This window comes from Ochlerotatus camptorhynchus, unplaced genomic scaffold (assembly GCF_037179485.1).
Source record: "Ochlerotatus camptorhynchus isolate MF236.1 unplaced genomic scaffold, CSIRO-AGI_Acam_v1.1 ptg000361l, whole genome shotgun sequence".
Lineage (NCBI taxonomy): Eukaryota > Metazoa > Arthropoda > Insecta > Diptera > Culicidae > Ochlerotatus > Ochlerotatus camptorhynchus.
Window position 1 is genome coordinate 9,953,524 of NW_027040849.1, and position 26,741 is coordinate 9,980,264.

Here is a 26,741-nt window from a genome sequence, read left to right on the forward strand (position 1 = left end):
ATCTCAAGATCCTGACTATTTAGACGGATGATTTCTTCGGCAAAGTTGATCAGGAGGTCAAGGACTGTTGGATGATGGACAGAACAATTCGGAATTCTTCCGCTAGGCAGCGCTAGTGAGTATTCGAAGTGTATATGATTGTGCTGCTGTACCTCAAGATCCTGACTATTTAGACGGATGATTTCTTCGGCAAAGTTGATCAGGGGGTCAAGGACTGTTGGATGATGGACAGAACAATTCGGAATTCCTCCGCTAGTTAGTGCTATCTATGATCTTCTCTGGCTATTACGTCCCAACTGTAACTTAACGCCTGCTCTCAACTTAGTGCTCTAGATGCACTTCCACAGTTGTTAATTGAAAGCTTTCCAAGCCTGTTCGATTTTTACATGTGTATATTGTGGGACAAGTACAATAATATACTATGCCCAGGGAAGTCGAGGAATTTTTCAATCTGAAATCCTAGACCAACCGGGATTCGAACCCAGCCACCTCCAGCATGGTTTGCTTTATAGTCGCAGGCTCTACCGACCGAGCTTATGGAGGCCCCCTGATCTATGAATGTAATCAAACTAAAATGCGAGGTGGTAGCCTAATTAACAAGTTTTGAGGACAATTTGGTGAACCTAGAACGTCTTAAACATATCGAATTCAAACATAAATAATGTGCATGATATGTTTAACCCTGTTTGGAGATGTTTTGATACAAAAGGCTTTGAATCAGTGAACCTGGATGAGAATTTGATCTGAACTCAAGGACAATTTGGAGAACCGTGAGTATCTTATACACCTCAAAATCAACTATAAACGAACAGCAGAAACTGTATAAACGTGTTTCGGAAAGTTTTGTCGGTGAGATCATCGTGCAGATTTTAGTTGATCCAGTAGATCAAATAATCGGACCTCTAGAACAATTTGAAGAACCTAGAACTTCTAATACACCTTAAATTGATGTTGTTTGGTGCTCAGCACGATAAAGAAGATCGACGGAAAACAAATCAAGACATTTTTTTTAACTTTTTAAAGCTTTTAAAAAATTGATTCCTTCGAAAAAAAAATTAAAGACACTTAAAAATTGACAAAAATAGTAGAACATGAACTTTTAGTAATTTTTTTGAACTTTTTGGTCAAAGCGTTTTCAATTTAATGTATAATCAGAAAACAATGTTTATGTATTATGATATTTAAATTATTTTCTGTTAACACAATACACAAAAAAGCTTTCTCAAAAAAAGTTCAAAGATTTGACCAAAAGTTCTTGTTCTACGATTTGTGTCAGTTTTCAAGTGTCCATGGGTTTGAACATTTCAAAAATTGGCACTTTCTATAAGCCTTTTTCTTAATTTAAAATCGGCAAGAACATGTTGAGGTATTTAGATTTGATTTTTTTTTAATATTATTTTTACTTATCAATTAATTAAAAAAAAAACACGTTAATTTTTCCCAAAATAACCTCATGTTTCTCTGCAACTTTGTCACAGACGTCATTCCGAATAGAAGTGTCGTTTCGGGGCAACATTTTTTTGAATTTTTTTAAAGATGTCATTCTGGGAATATTACATGATCCAAAACGGTCGAATTTTAGCAAAAATGTGAATCATTGCCCAAAACAAATAATCTATGCAAATCGGAAAAGGTCGAGTTTTACCGATTCGTCATTTGGCGTGGAACTGATCCATATACAGGGGTTACTCAAAATAACTAGGATAGGCAAATTTTAGGTCAACTTTGGGGTGTTGTAACTTCGTCAAATATGGTTCGGGTTTTATTCTACCAAAAGCATTCAACTGGAAAACTAATATAGTTTTATGGAGTGGTCTCGAAAATAACCATGGTCACCGGATACCGGAGATATTCCGGGGTTTCGGAGGGCTTGTTTAACTTGCTAAATTTGTGATGTGATTTTATATGATACCGGTTAAAATCGATATTTTTATGAAATACACAGAACTATTTTCAAAGCGAATGATGCACCAAGAACTAAAATCGGCTTATAATCAACGGAGATTTGGCCATTTCCCTGGAATCAGTTCTGGTGGAGGGTTCTGAATATGATCAGACGTTTAATCACTCAAAACATGTCGTGCGATAGTTCTTTCTTCATGGTTTTTAATAAATAGGCTATCGATGAACTTTAAATGTTTCATTGACCACATTAGCTACTCTCGGAACCTCCAAGGTTCCCACCTGTAACAGGGAACAATTGCATTTTTATACCAGCCCATTTTTCGTGGTTTTTCATGAATAGGGTTTCCGTAAACTTCAAATGGATCATTGACCACATTGGCCAATCTTGGATCTCCGGAATGCCCCTCAGGGAACATATAGCAGGGGCAATTGCATTATTGTATGTTTATATGTATGTAAAGGAAACCACTCATTGTTGCAGGCACAACCATTAGACAGTGGACTGTCCACCTCGTACGACTTGATCAAGTACAACACCTGATTGTATTCAATTTACCATTGTATGAAGGGCCAAAAACGGAGGGCGAACCTGTAAGCAGAGACAATTACGCTTAGTCCGCGGGATCAAAGAGAATCTCCTTCCAACAATAAAATCCTACCACCCGGTAATGTGCAAGCCATCGCACGAGGGGATGTCCCAATGAGTGGGAAAGAAGAGCCCGCCTTCAATTCACGATCTGTTAACGGCAGGGAGTTGGCAATTCCACTCTCCCCATCGAAATCGCTTCAATCGGGTGCCCTGGTTGGACCGTCCCATCAGCGTTGCCAGATTGTTTTCAAGCTTATCGGTATCAAAGGTTTTAAAAAATCGGTATATATCGGTATTTACTATTTTAATTAATTTTATTTTTTTGACTTTTCGAAGGCGAAAATTTAAACGTTTGAACTAAGAAGTTAGGGGTATGACTCTAAGATTTTCGAGGCTAAAATCCAGTCCAAACCAATACAAGACGTCACAATCGCTCACAAGTCTTTGCACGATCTTGCAAAAGTTTGTGGATGCTTGTGAAGGATGCATACTAGACTGGATCCTGATTAGCATTCCAAAATTTGAACTCCTTTAGTAAGAAACTGACTCGGCACAAACCATTTCAAGTTTACATGGGAATTATTATGGGAAAGCTTATGTTTTTGTTCATATCTATCTATCAATTCACCACATCACGCTGCTTGTAGCAAATTTTCTCAGCTACAACAGCTATACAAAACCAATTTTCAATTTCACTTAAAAATGTAAGAAACAAAAGTTATGAATGATTCAAGTAACCGATGTCTTATGATTATGGTCATTCAACTGTTCAGCAGGCAACATTGGTGTTTCTGGCGCGTAGAATAGAGCACAAAAATCATGGCTACTATTTCACACAGCAGAATACAGCCCAAGTAACCAACAAACTCGCTAATCGCCCTTTTTTGCAATATAAGGCTGATATACGACTGATATAAAGTTCGGAAACCCTATATTTACCTTATATCGCGAAAGGGGCGATTACCGGGTAGTTAGCGGGCTTGGTGGTTACTTGGGAGTGTTGCCCATACAACAGCTGCTTGATCATGCTATAAGCTTATCAATCTCTTGAACAACTAATAACTATTTAATTTGACATTTGGCTGCAAAACAATTTTCCGAAAAGTTGAAGCTGTACTAATTTCCCATAAGCATAGTTACAGAACTTTCCAACAGTGCAATATGGAAAATGGTTAGAAGACAAAGAACGAAAAGTTTGGTTTTCCCATAGTAATTTTCATACAAACTTCAAATGGTTTGTGCCAAATCAATTTCTTACCAAATGAGATTAAATTTTGAGAAACTACTCAGGACCTGATTTGGAACCATTTAAGCACTTTGGAGCGAAAATTTCAAATTTTGCATTAGTTTGTAAAGGGATATTTCGTATTGGAGTGACTTGAGCTATTTTTTTTAGCTTAGAAAATCTTAGTCATGCCTCTATTTAAGACCGACCTTTCCAGGAAAGTAGGTAGAAATTTTCGGGGAATGTTTGAATTAGTTTCTGAACTAAGCCGAAAAAACATCCAGAGAAAGAAGAACGAAGCTCTTCTGGAGGTATAAAGGAAAGTTCTAAGAATAGTCGGAAAAATATCCGGGGAACTTCCTAGATAAATAAAGAGAAACTTCTAGGGAAAATTCAAAGAAACTTTCGGAAAAAATCGGAGTCGGGGAAAAAACTCCGGAGAAAAGGAAGACGAAATAAACTTTTGGGCGGTAGAAGTTTAAAAGGATTTTCTGGAAAATATGGAAAAAAAAATTCTTAAGGTAGTTTTAATTAAACTTTTGAAGAAAGTCGGATGCTTCTTCCGGTGAATGCTGGAAGGTTTCGGAACAGTCTAAAGAAATTTCTAAGAGAAGATGGGGTAAAAATTCCATAGAAAGAGATTTTTGGGAGATGTCGAAAGAAATTTCCGGTGAAAATCAGTAGAATCTTCAAGGAAAAGTTAGCACAATACTCCGGGGAAAGTCGAAAAAAAAGTAAAATCGAAATAACTTACCGGGAGTAATTGTAAAATAACTTTCGGACTAAGGTGGAATAAAATTTCCGGGGAACATTCTGATGGACTTTTTTGGTGACATAAAAGGCAAAAGTATTTCCCGATTATCAGAAATTACAAGGTCCTTTCATATTAAAAATTTATGGTAAGATCACTTGTTTATCGTGTATTTTGTAAAACTTTTCGTTGTCGTCGGTGCCGGGTTTGAATAGTTATAAAAACTTGAGTAAGGCTATAATGTGATATGAGGGGCTCGGTGGCCTTAGAGCAACCGGTTTTGCTTACTGAGTTTATGTGTTAACATGACTACATGGTAATAACAGCAACTCGATGATTAAAAAGGAGCTCGTCTGCCTAGTGGCAAACGTTTTTGCTTACTGAGCAGAAGACCGTGGGTTCAATCCCAAGCTCCTTCGCGTTATATGATTGTTAGGACATCAATACAGCTTATCGTTTACCAAAACGAACCCTGCTGCAAACCCAACCCTATTACCCAATATCCCAGTGATTCCTCGTGGAAGTGCAGAGGTGTTCTCGGCTTCCATCAAAGCGAGTGTCACGTCAACACATTCCTACCCCTTCCTTTCTTGACCTGTGTTCGGGCGCGGCCGGCGCTGGTATTGCCTAGTTTTAGATCACCAGTATTTACACATTGAGGATGATTGCTAGTCCCAAGCATCGTCTATTGGTGCTCTGTGTAATTACAGCTGGTCTGGCAATAACAGAGTAGCAACCGTGGGCGGTCAATCATGCTCATGCTCAAAATTTCTCGACTTCCCTGGGCATAGAAGTATGATTGGACTTGCCACACAATCATATCAATGCAAAAATGGTACAGGCATCGAAAGACCTCAATTAATAACTGTGGAAGTGCATCTAGAACACTACGTTGAGAGCACGCAATGAGCTTGAAATGCGAAGAAGAAGAAGAAGAAACACGGTGAGGAAATGGAAAGACTAGTCGAAAGAGTACCAAGCATAAGCGAGCATGCAAGTACGTCACGTCATTTTAAGAAAACTCAACTCCTCCCCCTCCCCCCTTTTGTCACGTTTTTCTATACCGAATACATTCCTAACAAACAGTTTGAGCTGATTAAAAGCTGAATAAGCTATTTTTTAGCTGTAGCAGCATATGCTTGCCTGAATAAGTCCTTATTCAGCTATTTTTGTTAATTGGGGTGCTTGTCACACATTTGTAAACCCCCTCCCCCCTTAGAGCGTGACGGACTTAATGGATGCTTTTTAAGATATTTTTACACCAAAACACGCCGTGCGGCAGCTCTTTCTTCATAGTTTTCATGAATAGGCTTTCGATAGGCTTTAAATGGATCATTGGTACACAGCAAAAAATTAATTTTAACATCACATCAAAGTGGTTGCACTTCAATCGTGTCAAAAATATGGTGTAATACTACTGGCCAAAAAGGCGAAATTATCATTAATACAGTACATGAACTTACATTACGCTGATTTTACTGTATTTGTTTATGTTTGTGACCATACAAATTACATCGACATGATTGAAGTGCATCCTCTTGGATGTAATATTAAAATTATTTTTTTGCTGTGTACTCGTAAAAAAGGTCTGGTACTGAAAATCCTAGTCGCAAGATGTAGTGTTGCCCTGAAAGCAGTCGATTAATCATATCAGAAAGTTATAGGGGGCGACCCCGGCGTAGTGGTTAGAATCCATACCTCTCACGCCAAAGTCACGAGTTCAAATCCCACCCCCGGAAAAGTCACGAATGACCCAAGAACGTTAAAGTGACTATAATAATAATAAAAAAAAAACATATCAGAAAGTTATCGCATTCGGAATCAATAAATAACTAATTACCTCGAAGTCTAATCAGCAAAGTAGTAGCTGATAAAATCATTATGACAAAGTGCTAGAAGGTTGAGAACAAAAAGTTCGCATGCAATTAAACTCAAATTTTGGGAGAATGATCTGAACCTGAGTTAGAATCGATTGAGCCTGGTGGAGCAAAATTGATATTTTGAACCACCGTAATAGCGATACCGCGTCGATATACGATACCTAATTACAGGCCCACACTACTCGGTAAAAAACATTTCCTATGACCATTTCTATGAAGATACACCTCGCCATCACGTGCGCCGCATACATCATTATGCTCCACATTACCCATTAGACCATAGTTAGCGTGCACCGTGGATGTGAGGTGTTTGTATATACTTACTTACCACGCGGTAATTATAGACAAAACTTCGACGACCGGCGACGGGGCGGACGCGTAAGTTCTATCACGCCGATAACTACTCGGGTGTACCTAAGATTGTTCCAAGCTATGGCCGAGTGGTAACCCTAGGCCTAAATGGATGGTGGTCAAGAACTCACGGTCCGCTAGTGTTGGTGAGTTATTTGTCGTTAATGCTCATAAAAAGTTTACTTGGACCTGTTTCATAACACCGGAAGGTCATAAATACCTTGCCAAATTGATTTCCTACGCAAGTAATCAATCTTTGATTTGAATTTCGCGAATAAACACGAGTAGGATTGATTATAGCAAAATTTGCCATATTCAATCGTCATAGTTCATTTTAGTAAATAAACTTACACTTCTTTCTTGTGTGGCACCATTCATTAGGGCGCCTAGACCATCCTAGGCGATAAGCACACACACACACTGCGAACGTGCCCCATTGTAACTCAGCATAGTAACTGTAAGGCACGCATCCGAAACTTGCGGAAGTGCTTCCACCTGGGCTCCACGTGATAATTGTTAACTGAATAAGTCATCACGAAACATGAAATGATGACGATCAGGGCAGGGCAGGCTTCAACACCCATAATCAACCCGCTCTTGTCCGGAGATGAATATTCATGACAACTGAATTGCGGTGCTGATACAGCAACTACAATCGCAGTATATGCGTACAAGGGCTTTGATTGTCTCGACGTCGTGGCCGTCGTTCTTGCCACTCTTTGAGTAACGAGCCATTGCCGTTTACTCGCCAAAGCTCCAAACGAACCGCAAGGTTACACTTCTTGATTGGTGCTAATTAGGTGTTTATTTTTAAATAACAAACCGTTTAAATCTGATATTCCACCTACTTTGGCACACTGGTGAGGCTACAGGAGAACTGCAAAGGGGCGATACGCAAGGGGCAAGTGATTTGTGCGTAGGAATTGTTGTAAGTAGCTGACGACCGAAGTCTGTTATGGAGAAGAATGGACCCCAGTAGGTTTAGTGTCGTCTGTTTTAATAAAAGTTTAAGGTCAAACTGCTAGTATTGTTGATTTGGTCAACCAGACAACAACAGCCCCAGTCGATTGAGTAGGTAGGTAAAACCGGTTTTCAACAGCTGTTTCAGATATGATACAAGGTGTCAGAAGCTTCAGTCGGTCAGAAGCTATGTTGATCCAAAATACTTGCTAGTGGTAAAATCTACCAAAGAATCAATATTATAGATTATTTGAAAAAATTTTCGCTGTTCATAAAAACTTAACATTCACCTTTTTTTTTTAGATGGAACCTTGTCACAGTAAGAACTAAACCGGATAGAAATGCACTAGAAAATGGGCCATCGCAGCGTGTCAGACCTGTTGCATTTAGCTTACTATTGCTGTAAACAGACGGCCAGGAGCGACGGCGATAACACATTTCGTTTTCCGATGATAATTACGACGCTGTTCCAGTCTACATCCACCACGTCATCGGTTCAGCTGCAAGGAGTTCTTTGTTGCAGGTGGGCGACGATCGAAGTTCAATTCTATTTAGGGAGCTTGTCGTATCATCGCTTTGCATTGTTCTAGAGTGCTGTTCAGTAACGTGATAAACATAGTCAATTTTTAAACATCGCCGGAGTGATTCGAGATTAGGGCACATCTGCTTTTGTTAACAATTATTTCGCAAACAAAACCAACTTGTAGGGGAATCATTCCCCTATCGCCTAAATGACTGTGTTGCTGGTTTGCGAGCGGGAGCTTTAATTTGCGAAAAATTGGCGATTGAAGTCTACGTTTACAAAAGCAGATACGCCGTCATCTCCAATCACTCCGAAATTTCAAATCTCAGATTGCAGTAGCAATCGATCAATCAATAAGCAAACCTTTGTGACACTTTTCTGCGTCACCGTATGCCAATATGACTGATCAGATGCGCGAAGAACGTGTCCGTGGCGCCGACAACCGCGTTGTCTCGTGTCGTGGTGTTGGGTTTCTAAACTGGAACCGTATGAGAGAGCATTGTTTATAAAATTTGAAATGTATGTTAATTAGTGCTATAAATTGCCATCATATTCAAATGAGACCGTCGTCCGAACGTTCGTTTGCCTCTGTTTCTCACTGTGGCTATAAACAGTATGGTAAATAAACGGCACAAATGGGAACATTTTTCCACTCGTCGAGAGATCCGATTCGATGTCTCTGCGTGCTTTGACAGAGGAACAACATTTGATTGAAAATTTGGTCTAAATTCAGAGTGGTTCAGCAACGAAAAAAAATATAATCAAATGCCCTTTGGAATAGAGGCACATTATATAATACTAACGTTGATCAATGTAATTGAATCTATTTGAGCTCCGTTAACCAACGCAACGGCCAGCAGTCTCTGCCGGCGTGTGCCCCGACGAACGTGTATCGACGCAAATATCTCTTATAATGCAGTCAAGATCCGTAATATACTCACTGAGTCGCTCCTCACCTTCCTCATAACGCTCAGAGCTGAGAACGTTCGCTGAGCGGCACGGGTATCCGAACGTGTATTTTAAATAAAGTGATTTATGATTAATTGTTTTACTGCTTGATTGAACTCCGGCGTCATATTCAACAATTCGCTTCATTTATCGTTTCATCCAAGGGGTAGGTGGTAGTACCTACATAGTTTGCCTATTCTAGCTGTTTCACTCTGCTTATTTATTTTATTACACCACTGAGTTTTAGAGCTCACATTTGAATGCGTGAGATGGATTTTATTATTATTGGACACCAACCACATGCCTAGTATGTATGTACACATATCATAGTAATAACGCAAGATGAGATGGCCGACAAAAATTTACTCTGTGCAGAGAGACACGAGTGCCAGAATTATTCTCTTGAGCTGTCAAACAACTTAATATGAATGGGCGATAGCGCGCTCCACGAGCCAAGCCTTCGTTCATACGACTTGACATGTTTGTGACTATTTTTGTACTGTTTTCCGTTGCTTCTTTTCTAGGTCAATTAAATTTATGGCCTATAATGAAAACTTTTATTACTCTCATTGTACCACTTTATAGAGGTGTTGATGTTGAATCGTGTTTGTGGTTCCGGCTTTATTGATGCATTCATCATTCACTAAGGATTCTAGATCTTCAGTAGCCGTAATGTTCTACGTAACCCATGCGCTTTTTCAGTGGTCTTTATCGTAACAAAGAATACTTTAAACATCCTTCTTGAAGATGAATGAGAAAGATTTGGAATAACGGTTATGTGAAATTATTGAAAGATAAAAGTTTGAGGAGGGTCTGACGAAATCCGGTCTTTACTGTATATCTGATACTGGGACCGAAGCTTACCTGTATTATAGTACACGGAACAAAACTGTCAAGCAAGTAAATTAGGGTAGCTCATATTAAACGCTGATCGCTACCAAATCAGATTCTGACCACCCTTCAAAAATATAATCTAAATAAATAGACACTGGCCTTAAAAAGTATGGATGGAAATCGCTATGAGAAAACTGCAATTTTTGTCCACTGGATTTACATACCAATCAGGCTAATGTCAACTGGATTTATCAATCCAAATTGAGCCCAACATCGTTAAATGGAAACAGCTAAATATGATATAAAATTTGAATTGAAAAAAAAACTGGGCCTCATTTCGCAAGTCGAAATGACAAACTTTTTCATACAAGCGTTCATACAAAAAATGCTTCTTAATCCGCCTACCGGTTACAAGTGCAAGTGTATGAAAGTATAAGATTTGCCTTATGTTAGATGTTGTCCGCTATCCCAAGGGCACCCAGAAAATTTCCATGTATGGCAAATATGATCAAAATAGCTAAAAGATGACCCCAATGCACTAAGAAGATTAAAATCAGATAATAAAAAAAGCAACGCTGGTCTAGTAAGCTTCACAAACCAATGCAATTTATTGAGCCTCGTTAAATTTAGCTGATTTGGTCATTCATACAGATTTCTAAAAAAATAAAAAAGCCTCTAAAATCAAGTTAGATTAAGCAAATTTTGAAGTATTAAAATAGTATAAATTGGAGTTACAATGCCCCTAAGGGCACTTAAGTAGAATCAGAAGGTATTGCGACTTTTACTAGGGGAATGTACGTATTCTCGGCAACCTAAGCAGCGACCTTCTTTCTATAGCCTTTTTCTCTAAGGAACGCACACATATGCAGTATTGGTTTGTTTACAATCTTTTGCTGCCAGCTGCTCTAACAATTTCAGTCGAAAGAATTGTCAAAAACTGTTTTGAAACGCTTTTACAAAGCTCCAATCTTCTCTAGTGAGAGCGAGTATTGTCGGCACCAGTTTTTCTTCGGCAACCGTTCCATTTGAACTGCATGTAAATCTGCTGTTCTATTATCGGCAACTCGAAATCAGCTACAATTTGTAGTGCGTGTGTTGCATTTCAAGAAAACCTTGCTAGATTGCATTTTCTCAGTAATAAAAATATAGCCAAATTGAAGCTGAAAGCATAAAGAATCGTTTGCATGCATTCAGTGAAGTGTTTTCGGAAGAAAATCCAGTGAAAATAGTGTTTCAATTTGTGTTGCCGAAAATAGTCTGTCATGCTGAAGCCGTCATTTCCCCTATTACTTTAAATTGTTATTCTTACTGTTTCTATTAAAGTTATGAAACCAATTGCAAAACTTTGTGCTATCAACCGATTTTGATTAAATAAATTATAGGTAAATTTATTCACTTAAGCGAACAGCAAAATAGCCATGCTTGGATGCTCAAAGATAGCAGAACGAGTATTAATTCTACCAAGTAGATGACTGCACATACACTCAGAACTGACAGCAGCAGAACGAATCAGGCGAGAAACTGAAAGAATATGAAAAACGTTCTGACCGAAAGCAAACTCCAAAATGATAGATTAAGACTGACCGATAAAGATAAAAAAAAACAAGCGGGCCGGTGGTGTAGTGATAAGCGTGATTACCTCTCACCCCAGCAGGCCTGGGTTCAATCCCAGTCGGCGCCGCCGTGATGTTCTGAGGCATAACATCTCTGATCACGGGAAGTAAAGCCGTTGATGAGCCGGTTCATGAGTTGATGGGTTGATAGGTAGGGTCCAGGTGTGGGAGCTGCCTTCCTGGCGTCGGTAGCATTGGTGCTCAGCACGGAAAACAAGATCGACGGAAAACAAATCAAAGAAAAAAAAAGATCTAAAATCAACGAGGAATCGTTGGATTCGAAATGAAGCATCTCCAACTGTACTAGCGGAAAAATAAACAAATTTTATATTTAACCTCTCAGAATTCTATTAAACTTCGCATAATTGTTTGCTAGAGGAAATGAACAAAGTTTGTAATAGAATTCGGTCATTTTGACTCTCGTCTAAGTTTTCAAAATAACGTATTCGATATGTTTCAATAAATCGTAGCACGAAAACGGCTCATTTAATCGAAATGACGTCAGAGACAAAGTTGTAGGAAACTGGTTTGTCTTTTTAGAAAAAAATACATACTGAAAAAAATCATATAATCTTTTAAAAAAATTTAAAAAAAAATTGTTAAAAACTTCAATAAGAAAAAAAAAAGAATGTTTTTTTAAAGAATTTATGTGTTTTTGAAAGCTGAAATGAATACAATGGACACTTCACAATGGGCTCTAATCGTAAAACATCAAGTTTTAGGACAAATTGTTATCTTTTATACCACAAATAAATTTGTTTGTTTTTCATGCAAAAAACATACGGCTCTATGGCCGATTTTTGGCACAAATGTGAATGATTTCCCATAAAAAAACAACACGGCAAAGTTTCATGCAAATTGGAGAAGGTCGATTCGTCATTTGGTGTGGTACAACTCATTTCATCACAATGAAGATATGTCTTCAAATCTGGTGTTGTCGTTGGAAGCAAATAGCCACCACCCGGCCCTTGTAAAAATGGCAGATCTTCCGCAAACTCCGATATAGACTAGCGCACACATAGCACACCCGTCTCTCAACAGCAAATATATTTCTTCCCCCACAGCGTCTGCTAGTGAAGAACTAGTCTAGGCCAAACTGTAAGTAGAGTAACTCCCCATACTGGGCATTATTTATCCAAATTCACGGGATCGATTCTTTGTAAAAAAAAATCACCATACAAAAGCCTTAAATATCATACATATAGCCGAACAACAGATCACACTCGATCGAGGTCATATCGGGTAACTAGCGTACGAAACGGCGTGTGACTGTCAAGAAACGGTATCACTCTCCTCTTCATCGCATTTCAAGCTAATTCCTCATTGCATATTAGCTTACTGTGTGACCTCAACTTAGTGTTCTAGATGCACTTCCACAGTTATTAATTGAGAGCTTTCACTGCCTATATCATTTTTGCATTCGTATAATTGTGTGGCAAGTACAATCATACTCTATGCCCAGGGAAGATGAAACATTTTCCTGGCCGAAAAATTCCTAGACCGAACCAGGAATCGAACCCAGCCACCTTCAGTATGGTCTTGCTTTGTAGCTGCGCCTTTACCGACTGAGCTAAGATAGGCCCCAGAAGGCGTATAATTGTTTTGATTAATCGACTGAAAAGCCAAAAAAAAAACAACTTAAGAAACGTGAAGTCTGGTTAGATGTCGACTCAATGAAGAAAACCAAATTCCTTGATCTTCCATGATATTCCAGTCATTTAAACAAAAATCCGGGTACAGTGTCTACCCGTTTTTGGCAACACAATCAGCTATTACTTTTATCAGACATGTACTAAGACTTGCTAGGCATTTTTTCATGAAATACCTCATGAACCTTTAATCCATAAAGAATGGTCCAGTACAATCTCCAATTAAATAAAGCATTCGATACATTTCATAGAATCTAAAAAAAGACAGAAATCGCGTCCTGTCAAAAATGGGAAAGCAACGCATTCAGAAATTTAAACGTAGTAAGCACCAGATAATCTGTTCAGGCAATTAGCGGGATATTACTATGATTTATAGCGATGTGAGAAGGAAACTTCAACCATCTCGCTTGAAGTTTTCAGCAAGTTCATTATCCGTTTCTCGATTTACTCCATGATACGAGAAGAGGTCCTTGGCATGACAATTTTCTCACCCTTAGTAGTTATCTTCTGACTGTTTCCAAACTCAACGCTAGGGGTACAATTTCACCCAGTTCTCCTACATATGAAACACTTGTCTTTAATTCCGTTATATTGTTTTCCTTTGAGCACATTTTGAGACCCAGCTTCGCAAGAAATTTATTCAGAATAATACACTTAACCAAACGCTAATTCGCGGCTGGATTCCTCCGGTGGTAAATCGTTAAAACAGCACTTTCACCTCTGTATGCTAACCCCATCTCAGTTGCAATAGCAGCAACATCACAATACTATAATTTTACTTGAAGCTAATTTTCCGAGCTAACCAGGTTTACAATGAAGTCCTAGAATACACAATAAAGCTCCTTTTTGCAGTCAATGCAATGCTTATCTACGTATTTCTGAATCATTATTCAATCATAAAAGTGCTACTCTAAGCTATGAAAAAATCCATCCAAGCAAGACCATTATGCTAAATTTTCATTTAGTTGATTCTCTGAGCTAATCAGCCTGTTAAGAACTAGTTGAAGGTTAAATCTTGTAAGACGCAATGAGGTATCATCTATTAAGAGACGCACAACCCCATTTGGAGGTTATATTTTGCAACAAGTAACAACGTCTAGCGTCTACGGAAAATGGAGTTTTGTCAACCTTCAGGATCTCAGTTCAACTTAGGAATTTGCAGTAGGAGCTGAATTTATGTAAATCGAGTCGAGCGCGCACTACCTTTTTGTAGTTCGTAGATCTTGAGAACAGAACTAAATAACTCCAGAAAATTTTACAGAAATTTAGAGAAATTCGTAGAACTTCAGACAAGTCCAAAAATCTACAGTTAAATGTAAATAATTTCACAGAAGTTTGGAGATCTACTGATCAATTATTGAACATCAGAAAAGTTCGTAGATATTCAAAACAAAGCTGCAGAACTTGGAAAAAAATACAGAACTTCTGAAAAAATCACAAGAATGTCTACAGGTCAATTTAAAGGCCTTTAAGAAAGTGTGCAGATTTTCTGATACACTTTTAAAATCTCAGAAATTTTAATGGATCTTCAGTGAAATTTGCAGAACTTCAGGGAAGTTCGGCGATTTTTTATTAATATTTATACGATTTTAGGGAAACTTGTAAATCTTGAGAGAAATATTTTAAACTTCAAGGAACATCATATGTTTTTAGATAAATGTTGAAAACTTTAGGTAATTTCGAAGATCTTCAGAGTAAAAAAAAAGATATTTGCAGAGCTTCAGAAGAGTAGACATTAAATGAAATCTGCAGACCTGCAAGGAATTTTGCAGATCTTCTGAGACATTCAGTGGTTCAGAAAGCTTCACAATTTCAGAAAACAATTGAGATCTTCAGAAAAATTTATAAAATATCAGAAAAACACTCCAATTTCAAAAACAAATCCAAGCCATGTGCAAAAGTCCACGATTTTGCAGAACTCCATGGAAGTTGGGAATAGATAGATCTGAAGAACATTTTAAGAAAAAAACGCAAAACTTCAGCAAAACTCACAGAACTTCGGAAAAGTTCTTCGATCTTTAGAAGTATTTACACAACTTCAGAGAAATTCGTAAATCTTCAGAATTTTTTTTTTAAACTTCAGCGAAGTTGAAATATGTTCAGATAATTTGTAGAGCTTTTGGGAATTTCAAATAATTTCAGATAAATCTGCAGAACTTTATGGAAGTCCAAAAATCCACGAATAAATTTACAGAACTTAAGAGAAGCTCGAAGATCTACTGAGAAATTTATTGAACTTCATGGCAGTTTGTAGATATTCACAGCAGGAATACAGTACAGTCAGAATTTGATTAAGGTTCTCGGATTTTAAGAGAAATGTTCAGAGCTTCAGGGAAGTTCGTTGATCTTTAACGATATTTGCACAACTTCAGAAAAATTAGTAGATCTTCAGAGAACTTTCTTAAACTTCCGGGAAGCTCAAAAATTTCTACATATTTTTTTTATTATTTAGGGAATTGTGTAGATGTTCAGGGATATTTGCAGATATTCATTGAATCATGAAAATCCACAGATAAAATTACAGAACTTTCGAGAATTTATAAGAAATTTAGTGAAAATCAGAGATAATTGTTGATATTTAAGGATCTTAAATCTGCATAGATTCAGGAACTTTGTAAATTTGTAGAGAAATTTGCAGAACTTCTGAAGAACACACAGAACATCGAAGAAATCTGAAGAAATTTGCAGATCTTCAGGAAAGTTAGCTATTTTACCAGAGAACAGAAACAAAACTTCAGGGACCTCCGAAGGTCATCAGAGAAATATGCAGAATTGAGTTCATAACAGGAATGTTCAGAACTCAAGGAATCATGTAGATCTATCGAAAACTTTTCCCACTAGCTTGTGGGAAGTTGGTAAAGTTTTAAAATCCTTTTTCGCCTTCATATCGCAGTTCTTTAAAGACAAGATGGGCCAGATCCCTGCCGGTGTTCCTCCAGAGCAACCATTTCCTACTCCACAAAGCTCACCTTCTCCTTCTCATTTTATTTAAAATATTAAAAGCAAATACGCCTGCCGAAGCTAGAGCAATTTTCCGATAATTCATTATGAAAGTATTCACTTTTGATTCCTGATACAGTTTTGTTTTGATATCTAAATTGACAGTTCTTTCGACATGTGCAAGCAGCAAACAGGGAGGTTTGACAAAGTGTGTCGAAAGTAAAATCGAGCATATTTTTCATTGTGCCGGCGGTCAAAGTCAGACCAAGTAATCAGATAGTCTAAACCGAGCCTAAAGCAGACAGACATCCATAGACATACCTCTAATCCAAATTCAATTACCTGCAATGGACTTATCCGGGAATCCTTCAAGAAATTTCGGGTAAAACCTCGAGTAATGTTTAGAGGACTTATTCTGCAAGTGCAACGGAATTTGCAGACAACGGTTACTGTATTACCTGGAACATACAGAATATAGATTGTATCCGCGGGAGTTAGGTAATATAGGAGAATCAATTGAGCATTCTCTTGGACAAGTACAAACAGAGGGTAGATGCAGAGAACTATGAAATAATCTTGGTATAAGTTCCAATGAGTTGCTTGTATTTAAAACGAATTTGTGTGTGTCATCCTCCACCCCACATCCAACTGGGAGCGTTGGCCAAATAGAACTGCGAATAATTTGATCAAATATAATGCTCCGTAATGGTGCCCTTTATGTTGCGAAGATCAGTACTTTAAAAATAATAACTTTTGAGGCAAGACAAGGCGTCCTGAAGTTTAAGGAAAAGGATGTACTTATGTCCACAACAGGTACAGCAAAACATGACATAGACGCCCTTATTCACACTATCTATTCAGGGTTAGAAGGAGAAGAAGAGCCACCGCAGCCAACTGAAACATGAACCGGGTATCTCGGAAAACCACAATATCCGCGGCAATAGCCAGAAATCGATCCTCTTATACTGTTATGCTGACCGCCCAGTTTCACCACTTCTCTTTCTTGCTTGTATTTAAAACGAATGAAACTAAAATACCTTTATCTAATACACGGCCGTTGAATCTGACTCAAATCAAAAACTCAAGTCACTCATAAACTGAGTGAATTTTCCTCGAAAATCTACTCGAATACCTTTGAGTGACCTGCGATTTTGCGAATTTGAGTAGTCGAATTGATCCGAAAAAACCGTGAGTCTCTGTAAATTGATATTTAACCCATTTCCAATAACTCTCTGAAAGCAATATTGACAGGTTTTATGTGCCAAACACATACTTCACAACCTCTTATTGTAACTTACAAATACTTATTATCTTTACAGCATCTAATGATTTCATAATTTCGAAAAACAAATTTCTACAGCAAGTGATTGCAAGTTCAATTGAAACATACTAACTCCAGCATTGATTCTATTTTTAAACTCGTTTCATTCAAGCCCGGTAGCCGTCTCTTTAAAAACCTTGAGCCATACCTCGTTTCCACTCCTTCCTCCGAAGAACCAAAATAAATAAACAAATATACCAGCAGCCGTATCCTCTCATTGAAATTCTAATCACAAGCCTTGAAGTTGCTAAGCCTGTGTGAAGCACTGCCCCCGCCAGTAACTTGTCCCAAACAAAAAGATCAAGACAACCGAATCAAAAAGTTATGGTCTCGAGTTTCAGTGCGATCTGGACTCGACTCGAAAACAACAACAACAACCGACCCGAACGAATTCCGTGTGCGTGCGAGGGAGCGAGAGGCCATGAGGCTGACCCCCAGCATAAATCGCAAAAAAAAAAAACTCCAAACAACATGAAGCAAACCAGCAATGCGTTATCGAGTTCGAGTTCTTCCTCTTTTTTTTTTGGCGAAGAACACAGTGACTGGTGGTTGTTGTTGTTTTGGATCAGTTTTTTCTCGCGCTGCTCTATAGGAGGATCAAAATTAATACACCGCTAGAGTGCACCGCACCGCGCCGTCGTTGAAAACCGAGCTTGGAATACGAAATGAGGTGAGGGGGGACGGGGAAAGACGACCAACAGACTCATTTACTGCTATATAAATACCAAGGCAGGAAAGTGTCAAACCCCTCCAGATGGTTCGAGTAGGTGGAGAAGGACGGGGCAGTAGTTATTAATCTAATAAATGGAAATAGGTGGTCAAGATCGTCTAGGGGAAAGTAGTCAACACTGAGACAGCAGGAACAGTGAGTCTTAATCTTGATCTTAGAGGTGTTCAAAATTCTTGACATTTTCCAAGAAAGTGGAGTTTGTCAAGTTGCTATGCCTGAAGTTTGTCACGGGATGCAGTTTGATAAAAATGTTGCATAATTAAAAAAAAAATAAAACGCATATTCAACCTAAATTCAATTTAATATAAGGGAGCTTGTAGTCAATAAAGAAAAAAAAATAATATAAGGTTTGATAATCGTGAGTGATCAAAATAAAATTGTTTGTTTAATACTTCTATATTTTACTATTCATTCATAAAACATACCAGGGGAACATTGAGACATGCCATTGATATGTATTCCATTTTTATAAGAGGGGTGAAAAGTATTCCTTGTATAGGGAACGTCTAATAATTACGTCACGCAAAAGACCCATTTTCAAGCCTCCCTTCCCCCTTTTGTTACGTTTTTTTGTATGGACCTTAAATTGTTTTGTATGGATCGTCACGGTTTCCAAAACCTCCCAAACCCCACCTTCCTAGAAGCGTGACGTAATTGATGATCGTTCCCATACTCGACACGACCTCTCAAATATACTTTTAAGGTAAAATATGTACCTAGGAAACTTCCCATCTGGAAGTTTCACCTCTCAACTAGGGAGGCCCTCATCCGGGGCCTCCAGAGATAAACCAGCCGAAGGCTGAAAAAATCTTTAATAAAGCTATAAAAAAAAAACACTTTTAAGGTGTGATCGAATAAAAATTTAATGATTTGAACCATATTAAAACGTGTGTCTCAATCCACAAGACTCTATGTCTCACTGTTCCTGCCTAGAGGAGAACAATGCAAGAAGGCAAAAGAACGTAAGAATTATATAATAACCACTTATGAATTTCAGCCACAAGAAATTGATATGAATTTCATTGATTTGCCTCACGAAAAATAATGTTGGCAAAAAAATAATAAAACGAAGCAGACTGGAACCGAACGATGGACATTGAAATTATGGGGCCCACTCGTCTTTAAACGCTCATAATGATAATGAAATGGTTAAACACGTATAAGAGCTAGGACATGTTAAATGAAAATCATTCATAAGTCACGCTTATGGAATTCATATGTTTCGTTCATAAGTCGAGCCTTATGAAATTCTTAAGTTTATTTGCCTCAGTGTGCGACAAAAATTTACCTTTACATTTCTGGTTGTAACTAAATTATGTTACAACCAATCCGCCTGATTTTTTTTGAATTCAACTAACTAGAAACCCATAGCATTCGAAGCTTTCATCGAAAAAAATGAAAAATTATTGAACGAAAGCTGTCTCACTGTTGACTACCTTCCTTTATGGTTGACAACCAGGCCAAAAGTAGGAGTTCCATCTCCTGTGGAACGAATTTACCCAGATGGTTGGGGATGCGTAGGGGTTGTTGTCAATTGAAGAGGGCGCCGAAACGTGAAAATGAGACGATCCGAAATTTGCATATTTTTACTATTTTCGTAAACAATGCCTATAGTGTATAGAGCCATTGGACAACGCTGCAGAGCTGGAGATGTGTATATATTTGTAGCACCGGCTGTTGCGGACACTATATCGTCGTAAAGGAATTCGACGTTTTATTATTCGTACCACTTTGTGAATGTGGCACACACACTCCCCATTTTCGCATTTCAGTTCAGCCATAATGGATCAAAAACTGTCGGAAGATTAGCATTTTGTGGTACATTATGTTCTATTTTTAGCAGGAGGATTGCACGTTCCTAGAAGTAGACGAATGGTTTTTTTTTTTTAATAGAAGCATGGCTTTGGATGACTTTTCTTTTACCACTTCAAACAGTTATAAAAGGTAATTAAATAAAAATTACTTCACTTAAATTTTCAATGATTATTTGTGGGAAAAATAAAAGCCAAATAACAGAAAGTGTTTTCTAAAGCTATAGGAAAAAATCAACTTCATGTGTCACTTAATGTATTCAAAACAATTTATTGATCTTTCGAGATACTTTGATAAATCGAATTCTACCACATTTTATCTCTCTCTTTTCCTTTATTTAACGTCAGTCTCTGTTCCGCAATCTAGTGCCAATCACCGACGGACATCGATTGCCATCCATTGACGGCAACCGAATGTGCAGGAAGGCAGCTTCCACACCTGCGTAGGACATCGCACCAACTCAACACACATGGGCCGGGACCAACGGCTTTACTTCCCTTCCGAAGAAAGACGTGACCAGAGATTTTTATGCCTCAGAAAAATCCCACCCACCTCGGCTGGGGATTGAACCCAGACCCATTGGGGTGTTAAAAAGCAGTCACGCTTACCACTACACCACCGGCGCCGGCTACTACCTTTTATGCTCGATGCATTTTATGATTTCAAAGCCCTAGAATTTATTGAGTGACAGAGATTAAGGTCACTGGGCCAAATGCTATCTGGATGAATAAGGTTTAAGAAATAATTGTGAAGAATAAGAGATTTAATTTAAAAAAATGAACTTGATACAAATGAGAATTAGAGCAAATTGATAGTATTTTTTTATGAATTGATTTATTTGTACAGGCTCAATCGAATAAACTTTACAGAGCCAAGTTATCATTTTCGTTATACATACTTAATCCTAATTTTATATCTAGAATTACAGGGATTGAACCGAATACTCGCGGTCGTCTCGAGGTAAGAGGAGATTTACAATTTTATGGATGGGGACAAATTGATAGTGTAAAGAAAATGTGTATTCACTCCATTGTCTATACTAACATAAACATTAACCTTTCAGTACTCGTGCTGATGTGCAAAGTTAAACACAAACAAAAAATATATGTGAAACCTACTGACGTTTGAGCTCGCTCAACGTGAAACTAAAAATGATTCATAAAATTTAATACCCACGACCAACACTTGAAAAAAAATTACTGAAAGATTATTTACTAAAAAGATAGATTCCCAAGATTCTAGGGCTTTGAAATTTGTGTAGAGTCTGAAAATAGAAATTTTCTTTAAAATTTGGGATTAATAACAATTGTCATGATGCAAGATTTGGAGAAAAAATAGTTAAAATGTGAGAGTTTAAAAATTTCCCAAGATCACTGATTTGAAAAAAATATATATCATATTTATTAAATAGTCGTGCAGTCATAATTGTCAAGGCTCTGAGACTTGGAAGCATTTTAAGGGTTAAAACAAATTACAGAACAATCGATAGAATCTTGCGGACAAACCCTGGAATTTTCAGTAAAATTTAAAAGTATTCAAAGTGTTGATTTCAAACAACTATTGAGGAGGATTCCTACATAATTTTTGAAGGAGAAGTTCTGAGCAGAATTTCCAGATTTATTCTGACATGAAGTCCTTAGAAATTTTTAGAAGAATTTGGAAGGATTTCTGGGGAGAAGATTGCAAGTTCTAAATTAAATTATTAGGTAATTTTTGAAGAATCCCAAGAGAATTATGATGAGAATTCAACAAGACACAGAGTTCTAAGAGTGTTCTGGCGATAATTTAAACCCTAGTGTGAAAGATTCATCAAAGAGCTCCAACAAAATTTATTGCAAAAAAAAAATGCTAATAATTAGAAAGAAATTCTTTAAAATACTCCAAGTGGTTTCTAAATACTAAAGTAATTCCAAATTTCGAAAGATTTATGCTCTTTTGAATAGAATTAAAAGAAAATTTTGAAAAGGATTTCAATGAAATCAAAGTCTCCGGATAGGTTTAAGGGAATTCAAAGACGGATTTCAAACAATTTCTTAGAAGGGGTTTCAAGAAAATTAAAAAAGAATTCAACGGTAGTTATTACGCAGAGTGTTTTCTGGTTAATTTAAGAAGAGTTCTATAATAATTCAGAGCAGGATTCCAAGTTCATTCTGAAATCCATATCATGAGAATTTTGAATAAAATTAAAACCCGGGAAAAGAAAAGTTCAGTTTAAATTTTTACAAATATTTGTTTCTAAACTCCAGCATCTTCAATATTTTGTTTTAAGACGAATGAAAAGGTAAATAAATTTAGAAGCAATCTTTAGTAGATACATTCAAATTATTGTTCAAATCCGTTTGGAAAAGAGCTGTAAAGCGTAGATTGTGTTTAGTAGGACGGAAATTAGATCAAAAACCTCCCTGGTTTCTGGAGAGACATATAAGATTTTAAAGATTTTGCGATAGACAACATGATTGTTAGGTGGAAATACCGTGGGTAAACATACCAGTGATTTATTTAGCGTATTCTGGAAAATAATACGAAGTCAATACAATAGCATAAATAATCTTTAAAACGCCTCGATGACCTTAATCTCCCTACTGCAAAAGTGACCTCAATGCACTAGAAAGGGTTTTTTCCTTGATTTTTTTTTCCGTCGACCTTGTTTTCCGTGCTAAGCACCAATGCTACCGACGCCAGGCAGGCAGCTCCACACCTGGTCCCTTCCTACCGACCCATCAACTCATGAACCGAGGACTAACGGCTTTGCGTGATCAGAGATGTTATGCCTCAGAACATCCCGGTGACGCCGACTGGGATTGAACCCAGGCCTGCTACTAGAAAGGTCAAAATCGATATAACGGATGCAAACATTTAACCAACTGGTCTAATTTTTCAACGATAATACAGACAACTAGATATTCTATAGCTCGATGGATTCAGCGGTCCCTTCATTTTTCCATACATCGTTCTCTCGATAAATCGATATTTCCACAAGTCGATGCCGCCTTTGGTCGATGTTCTACGTAGTGTTATTTTGATGTTAAAGTTGAAGGAACTTTAAAACATGATAACTGGTGATCATATTGAGTATTGGCTACATTACAACACGGTCCGGAGATGAACCAGCGTTCGGCTGAAAGTCACCTTGATAAAGATATCTAACTAACTTATTACAGCACGGTGTCATGGTATCCTTGAGGAACTTGTCCGTGTCCCGATCCGGTCTAGGAATTTTTCGAGTTGGAGAAATCGTTCCCTGTTGTACTTGCCTCCCTTAGCTCAGTCGGTAAAGGCGCAGCTACAAAGCAAGACCATGCTGGAGGTGGCTGGGTTTAATTCCCGGTCCGGTCTAGGAATTTTTCGGGTTGGAAAATTTCTCGACTTCCCTGGGCATCGAAGTATGATTGGACTTGCTACACAATTATACCAATGCAAAAATGGTACAGGCATCGAAAGCTCTCAATTAATAACTATTTAAATGCATCTAGAACACTAAGTTGAGAGCACGCAATAAGCTAATATGCGATATGCAATAAGCTTGAAATGCGAAGAAAAAGAAGAAGTTGTACTTGCCACACAATTATACTAACGCAAAAATAGTACAGGCATCGAAAGCTCTCAATTAATAACTGTGGAAGTGCATCTAGAACACTAAGTTGAGAGCACACACTAAGCTAATATGCGATAAGGAACAAGTTTGAAATGCGAAGAAGAAGACTCACAGCTTTCGTAAATGGATTTAAAATAAAAATCGAATCCAAATGGGTAAATAAGGCCGGTTATTACAGTCAATGGATTATTTCGAGATTATACTACAAGTCGATAATTCTATTACTCGATGGTTCATTCAATGCCGAGTTATAGAGAGTTGACTGTAATTCGAGATGTCAAGCTACGAATTTTTTTGGAGATTGTGAACTATAAAAAAGTGCCTGAAGATTTGTAAAATTTTTAGGCACATTGCACAATCTTCAAGATCTTGACTTGAACAAATTTACTCCGACTCGAAAACTTAGGTAAAATTTAGTGTCCCAGACGGTTGGTCCTCCGGGCACGTTGAAATCACGTATTTCACTTTTACAAATTGGTTTCATTTTGGCAGAAAGCCGTTTGATTTAAGCAGAAAGCCCGAAAATTTAGTGTTTCCAAAATCGAACCCCGTGGTTCAAATGGTTTTAATTAAATTTTAATTTATGATTTCATTTAGTTTGGACCATTGTGAGTCATATTTATGACATTTATTTATTTATTTATTTCTTCATCAACAGGCTTCTTGGCCCCAATGATGAATAAGTTGTTGCCAATGAACTAAATTAATATACATTAAAACTACACATATGTTTCAAATTATCTAAAAACATTAATAAATCCAGCACGTAGCAAGTCACGCGAAACGTTAAAATCAAATTGACTGGCAACCCGGTTGAAAACTCTCTGTATCCCAGTAATGGCACTGTTCATTCCGTAATTGGTGCTGTGAGGTTGAGGTCGTAGCATCGCATTGTTCCGTAGAGATCTTGGTCGCTCATACAAGCAAGTTGATTCGTTGTAGGATTTCAGGACAATCAACTCGACCCAGCAATACATCAGAAACCAGCATAGCCTTAGCAACGTCTAGTGTACTAAGTGTGTCCAGGCGAATTAGCTGACATCGGTGCTCGTAGTTTGGGAGACGAAATGGATCCCGCCATAGTAGTCGACGAAGTGCGAATCGAACAAACCGCCGTTGCCCTGATTCTATTCTCTCAATTCCATTTTGGTAGTGAGGGCTTCAAACAGTCGAACAGTACTCCAATGTCGACCGAACTAATGCACAGTAAAGCGCCTTTAGACATTGAATGTGCGTGAACCCTTTTGTTAACCGGAAGATAAAGACTAGAGATTTTGAAGCTTTATTCACTACGAACGACACGTGAAGGTCAACTGGGACTCGAGGATAATTCCCAAGTCCTTGATTTCGTTAACTCTTACCAGTTGTACTCCAGAAAATAAATAATCATGGAGTTTTGGATTTTTCAGTCGAGAAAACGTAATAACTGAGCATTTTTCAGGATTTACGGTCATACGATTCATCTGGCACCAATGGCGAATGCATCAACTTTTTGTTGTAGAAACTGAGCGTCAGCCTCAGAACGAATCTTGAAATATAGCTTGAAGTCATCAGCAAACGAAAGCCTTGGTCCATCCAGCACTGCATTGACATCGTTGAAGTATAAAAGGAAGATGAGTGGTCCAAGATGACTTCCCTGCGGAATCCCTGACGTGATTTGAAATGAAGCTGACTATTTGCAAGCGACGACCAAGTAGGACTGGAACCAAGCCAAAAGAGTTCCATGCACCACGCTACAGCAATTTGATGGTTGACCTTATCGAATGCTGCGGATAAGTCCAAATATAGTACATCCGTTTGTGCTCGTTCAAGCATACTGTCGGTTACGTAAGAAGTGAGACATAAAAGGTTTGACGCGGTTGAACGACCGGGAATGAAACCATGCTGGTCTGGGCTTGAAAATTGCTTGCAATGAAAGAATAATTGGTCGATAATTATCAATATTCTTCCTATCGCCGTTTTTGTGTACTGCGAACATGTATGCACGTTTCCAGCAGGACGGAAACACTCCGGATGAAAGCGACAAGCTGAAGATCACTTGAAGTGGCTCGAGCAAGCTGTCAATGCAGTTCTTCAAAAACACAGACGGAATTCCATTGGGACCTAAGCACGTTGACACTTTTAGTTTACGTGCAGCTGCCATAATCGCATCATTGTTGACAGTGACTTCAGGCATAACTAGCCCTGACGGCTGTGTGTTACTAGATACTGATGGTATCTGTCTATCGGATAGCAATTCGTTGGAGAAAATCCTATAAAACTTCGAGGCAAACATGTCACATATGGCTTGTGGTTCAGAGACTACGGTCCCATTCCCCTTCATTGAAGAAGGCAGGTCACACTCGTTACGTTACTGTTTGACATAATCGCAGAAAGATTGTGGGTGGGATTTGAGTCATCGTTGTAAGCCCGTCTGATATCGAATATAACATCTCTTGCTAACGCGTTTATAGATTATGTTCAGCTTCACGTAGTGGTCACGCAGCGATACACTTTTGTTTTTCGAAAATCTTCTTAGGGCGGCTCTCTTTTGTCTTTTCAGCCTTCGGAGTTCGGGAGTGAGCCATGGGGTACGAGACCAATGACTACCGTCTTCTTGGGAACATGTCGGTCGATCGCATAAATATGAAAGAATATGACAGAATGTCTGTGCAGCTATGTTCACATTGGTTCCGTCAAGAATGTTCTCCCAGTCTAGCGTCTCAAGAAGAAGAATGATGCTGTGATAGTCTGCATTCCTGAAATCGTAAATGACAAAAGATGCATTGACAGTGTCTTCCTTTACATTTCTTCTCTCGATATTGAGATGCAACGGACATAGACGCTATTAATGATAAATCTTTTATTAAAAATTGTAATCACAACACATTATTTTTAAAATCCGTTCGATTTTGGCACGAGGCCAAAAAAACGGTTTTGTGGTTTTGTTGCCAAAACCGAACCCCGTGCCAAAAAACAAACGGGTGCTGTACCTATATTTTAAAACATCCGACTAATATAAAACTTCCCTAAACATATCCATTTACATTTCACCAATCCTCCAGTAAACCCCTCAAGGCATAAATGCCACCGAATCCCGATAAATCCCAGCTGTTATTGCACACAATGTCTGCAT

At 38.0% G+C, this 26,741-nt stretch overlaps 1 protein-coding gene across 1 annotated transcript in view; it reads right to left on the reverse strand.

The window, feature by feature from the left end:
• Sesn (Sestrin) overlaps positions 1–26,741 on the reverse strand; it is a 154,475-nt gene that overhangs the window by 99,285 nt on the left and 28,449 nt on the right. The gene's annotated exons all lie outside the window — the stretch shown is intronic.